Source organism: Frankliniella occidentalis, unplaced genomic scaffold (assembly GCF_000697945.3).
Source record: "Frankliniella occidentalis isolate FOCC.00 unplaced genomic scaffold, Focc_3.1 Scaffold3, whole genome shotgun sequence".
Classification (NCBI taxonomy): domain Eukaryota; kingdom Metazoa; phylum Arthropoda; class Insecta; order Thysanoptera; family Thripidae; genus Frankliniella; species Frankliniella occidentalis.
The window spans coordinates 1,856,568-1,861,232 of record NW_026267133.1 but is presented as its reverse complement, the minus strand read 5'-3'; the positions used below and the strand labels follow the sequence as shown (position 1 = coordinate 1,861,232).

Below are 4,665 nucleotides of genomic sequence, written 5' to 3'. Positions count from 1 at the left end.
GCCGTCGGCCGCGCTAGTCTACGCTAGTCCTCCCCCTCCCTCGCACCGCTGGAGGAATAGAATAATTCTTGACAAGGTATCATCTGCTTTCACGATCCGTTTCTGGTCGGAACTTTTCTCACTTCTACTGTTGACGACTAGATGTGGTGCACTTGCCGCGGGGACCTACTTTGCTATAATCCGGACCAGCGAGCAGGATTGCGCAATTTTTTTTTTTCAAAAGTATTATTAAACTGGAGGTAAAACGCACGCATCTCCTTTTGGAAACCCTCTCTAACGGGGCCGATGTAGCGACGGCGAGCAGCAGTTGCACCGGGCGACCTGCCATTGTGGTCTCGGGGCGCCACCCGCGGCCGCCGAGCCGCCCACACCTCAAGTGTCTCGCAGACAAGCCGCAAACACGCAAGTGAAGCAAAGCCCAGCCGATCAGACGGGAGGCCGCACACTCACCGTTAGAGAAATACCTCGTCGCTCTCTCGACCTCCCCATCACGACCCCCCAGCGGGGTCCAGTTTGTTTACTCCCGGCCAGAGCAGCCTTTTACTTAGCGCCGCCCCCTGCCTCTCCGGGTGTTTTCACGGCCGCAAGGTGTCACACCCAGTGAAGAGGAAAATTGCTGCCTCTTTAAGAATGGGAAGAACAAGTTCATTTGGCGACGGCTGTGAAGAAGGCGCTGGCGCGCTGCTCGATGGTTTGAGGTAAAAGGCTAATAACAAAGTTTTCTGAAAAGTTTTTTTCCTTTTGTTTTTTAAATTATAATCTCTTTTGCGCTTTACCATTGTCTTTTCTCTTTGTTCCTTTTCTCTTTCGAAGGTGAGTAAGTGTGACCGCGTGTGCGCGCCACCCGTTTGTTCTTATTCATCAGCCTCCGTGGTCCACCGCTCATCATCAATTATACGCTTGTCCGGGCACTCATGGTGGTGAGAGGAGTTTGTTTGGCAGAGAGAGAGAGAGAGAGAGAGAGAGAGAGAGAGACCGAGAGAGAGGGGAAGGGAGGGGGGTGAGTTCCGGTCTAGCTAAGGGGCTCACACTGCGCAAAGCGGGAGGCGCCAAATATAATTATTGTGTTTTTCTGCAGTGGCTGCTTCTCCTCTTTCCCCACAGAAAATGCTAGTTGTTGTTTCTTCGTTGTTCGCAGGTGGAAAAGAGTGCTAACGACTCCGCGGTGCGGCGGCTTGCAGCGCCTGCAGCAAAGCTTGGGCGCCAGCAGTCGCCCCGCCTCACCATCTGATCGCCATCAATCGGTGAGTGAACCTTTGGGCTGCCGGGATGTAGTGCATGAAGCTGGCACACCCGGGCTGCCATGGCAACCGCGCGTCCTTGATGGGCTGGAAAGTACAACACACGGCGGTGCGTTGCGGGGCGGAGGGGGCAGAGGGAACCGGAGGGAACGGGAAGAAAGAGGGCCAGAGGAGCCACCCTGGCAGGCCCTGGCGGCCCTGGCAGGCAGTGGCGCGTGCACGACATTATCGACAACTCAATGGAGAAGCAGGTTGTCTGCCTTGTCGTGTGCGACCCCCTCCCCCTCCCCCTTTCCCCTCACGCTCGTAGCTGATGCTCCAACCCGACGCACCGGGCCGGGCTAGCGGCCACAGCGGTGTGCTCCTATTTCAGACGCAGCTGCGCCCCGCCCCGCCCCGCCACGCCCCGCCACCCCGCGACCTGGAGGCCTACGGTGTGGGCGGTCTGCGGCACGCTCGCTGGAGGCCACAGGGCCGCACTGGCCCCCTCCTCTTATACCCGAATAACCCCGCACTTGTTCCCCCATTCCTCTGCTGCGCCTCGTTGACGCCTCCGTTTGTTTTTGGCGGGTTTTTTCCTTGCTCGTGGTCACGCCGAGCCTGACCCGTGTGCGTGCCGGGTCGCGGCGAGTGGGGTGGGGCTGTCTGTGGCGCAGGGTCGGGATCGGGTTGCAGCCGTGGGGACGTGCTGTCTGCCTCTGCTTTGCTCGCGTCCATCACCATCACGCGTCTGGGCATGAGCGCCGAGCGGGGCGACCGCCATCACCGTCAACCCCGGTAACGAGCCTGCAGCAGCACTGCAGCGCTATCTGCGACCCGGGCGGGGCGGGGCGGGGCGGAGCGGGGGTGTCATGTCCCTCCTGGATGGGATGCTCAGCCCCCCTCCTCGCCACGCCCCGCCACGCCCCGCCTCGCACTACCAGGTCGGGGCGACTTTGACCCCGGTCGCGAAGTGTTAGTTCACGGCCGTGCGTGGCGTCTTACAGGGGCTTAATTCAGGAGGCCGAGGGCGAAAGTTTGCGCCGACCGGGGAGAGGGGGGAGCGGGCAGGAGGTCGTCGGGCTGTGGGGAGGGATGGCTCAAACTTCATTTGGCTTTCTATAAGTATGAAAATGAGCCTGGTCGAAGTATAACGCCCCCCCCCCTGAAGCGAAAAGTTTCGGACGCCGCTGTTTGGCCCTCCTGCTGAAAATGTAGAGCACCGCCGACGCTGGCGCGAGCAGCACGCTGAGGCGCCCCGCCCACCGAAGTGCACTCATTGCTTCCGAGAAATGTGCCGGTACGCCGCGCATCCCAGCAGTGTGCAAGTGGCCAGGCTGGGGCCCGAGCGCCAGAGGGCCAGAGGGCCAGAGGGCCAGAGGGCCATAGGGCCAGAGGGCCAGAGGGCAGGGCAGGGCAAGGGCTAGGACAGGGGGCGGGGCAAGGGCTTGGGAAGGGGCTTAGGGCAGGGGCTAGGGCAGGAGCCAAGGCAAGGGCCAGGACAGAGGCCCGAGTAGCGGCAGGGGCAGGGAGAAGAGTGATCGTCGTCAATTTCTTCCCGACATGACCGATAAACGGGACCCGTTGTGGTGCCGGCCGGTCAGCCGGACGGCCATCTCCTGCTGCCCGGGCCGGCCGACCTGCCCACCGAGCATCGTAAAGGGAGTGGCATTGTAAAAGCGGCACCTCACCAAATCCGGCGGGGCGGGCGAGGGCAGGAGGGGGCCACCTTTCACTGGGGGGCGAGGCTGCTGTCGATGTAGACATTTGGCGCGCGCTGTACGGCCGGAGAAAAGCTGCCGCGCAGGTGTGTGGCGGAGGGAAGGAAAACGTTTTGCCGGCGAATGTCTCTCCCCGGCGCCTCGCGATTATCCCCCCGATACCCAGGATGTCCCCGCGCTGGGGTCCCACGGCGGGTGCCGTAGGGGGCAGCGGCGCGGCGGCCGCAGAGAGAGAGAAAGCCAACAATTAGCGTAAACAGCGTTTCCGTGTGTCCGCGAGCGGCGAGCGGTGCGCCAGGCGAGGTCGGTCCCGGTCGGTCCCGGTCGGTCCCGGTCGGTCTCGATCGGTCCCCTGCGCCTCGAAGAGCCTTCCAGAGGGTCTCTCCTACCCTCCCCCGACATCTCGGCTCAGAGTCTCCAAGAAAGTGTCACCTCCGGTCTCCTCTCATTCGCCCCTCTTGGTCTGCTCGCAGCTGTTTGGGCGACCCCGTCCTGCGTCCTCCCCTACCCGGTGTTCGTCGTTTTCCCACGACGCCGCGCGCGCCCTCTAAAACGGCCAGCAGTCTGTTACGCCAATTTGGCGCCATGTCATAAGTTTTTCAAACTCTTTGTCCCCGCGGGGCGCGGCGGCGAGCCGCCTCATTTGCGTGCCGTGAGAGCACACGGCGCCGCCAGTGACGTCACCCCCCCCCCTTCCCCCTTCTCCCTCCGCTGGATGCCGCACCGCGCGTACCGTCCATCCGGCCGGATCCGAAACAAGACGTCCTGGACTGGCGGGTTGAACTTTTATTGTCACTCTCTCTTTTTTTGAGACCGCGGCCCGGCCCGGCCTGGTCCCGTTCTCGACATGTCCCGATTTTAATGACCCTGGTGCAGCCGGGGCGTCGGCATACGGACGCCCGATTTCTATACCGCCGGCCCCTCGGGATTAGTGCCGTACAGGTCTGGGAGCCGTGCGCCATCCAACGCAGTAGGGTCACTGGTGACGCGGGACCTACTCTTGTACTCTAAATCTGGGGTGTCCAGGAGCCGTGCGACTAAAGTCACACTAGAGCGCACAGTTGCTGGACACCCCAGATTTACAGTGTAGGCCTCGCAGCCTCGGCCACCCAGCGGCCTGCAGCACAATGACAGTAAGCAGGATATTGGCGTGAAAAACTCAGGTTTGACTATTTTTTGCCGTCCCGTAGCTCCGCAATGTCGCAGTGAATACACGTCACTTACCTCTTGGGCGGACTCGTTTGCTTTTGGGGGTATGAAAAAAAAATCTTTGCCCTCCTCTTTTGCGGAACAGGACCTTGTTCGGCAGTTTACCAAAGTAATAGAAGCGGATGGTGGGCAAAAAAGCATAGCATTCGCTCCCGCAGGATAAGGTAACGCGGCCTCCTAGACCGTGACGTGGAGTGGGTATATATACTTTGTGGCCCTAGGTGTGCGTCTGTGTGAGTGGGCGTGTGCGTTTAAATAGGGCCGTGTCCGGTCCCGTTCCGGAGCAAAGTGTCTGGACTTTCGAGCGTGAAGGCGGACGCGTTTCCATAACACGGCTCGCGCCATTTATTTTCCTCGTATTTGAAGAAGCCAAACGCCGAGTGCGGCACAACGTGTCGGGTACGTATCAGCCCGTATAAGCGTGCCAGATGTGTCTAGTCACGGAGGGAGACAAACGGGCAAATTTATAGCTCCGGATTTGTTGAGAGTCGCCGATGTTGTGCTTAGCCCCCCCT

The 4,665-nt window shown here is 60.8% G+C and overlaps 2 protein-coding genes across 2 annotated transcripts in view; one reads left to right on the top strand and one right to left on the bottom strand.

Moving 5' to 3' along the window:
* Window positions 1-4,665, top strand: part of LOC113209235 (uncharacterized) — a 100,541-nt gene that overhangs the window by 49,356 nt on the left and 46,520 nt on the right. Inside the window, exon 2 of the mRNA XM_052266315.1 lies at window positions 1,139-1,244. The gene's annotated coding sequence lies outside the window, so the exon portion shown is untranslated. The remainder of the gene's footprint in view (window positions 1-1,138; window positions 1,245-4,665) is intronic.
* Window positions 1-4,665, bottom strand: part of LOC113209224 (uncharacterized) — a 40,776-nt gene that overhangs the window by 27,785 nt on the left and 8,326 nt on the right. The gene's annotated exons all lie outside the window — the stretch shown is intronic.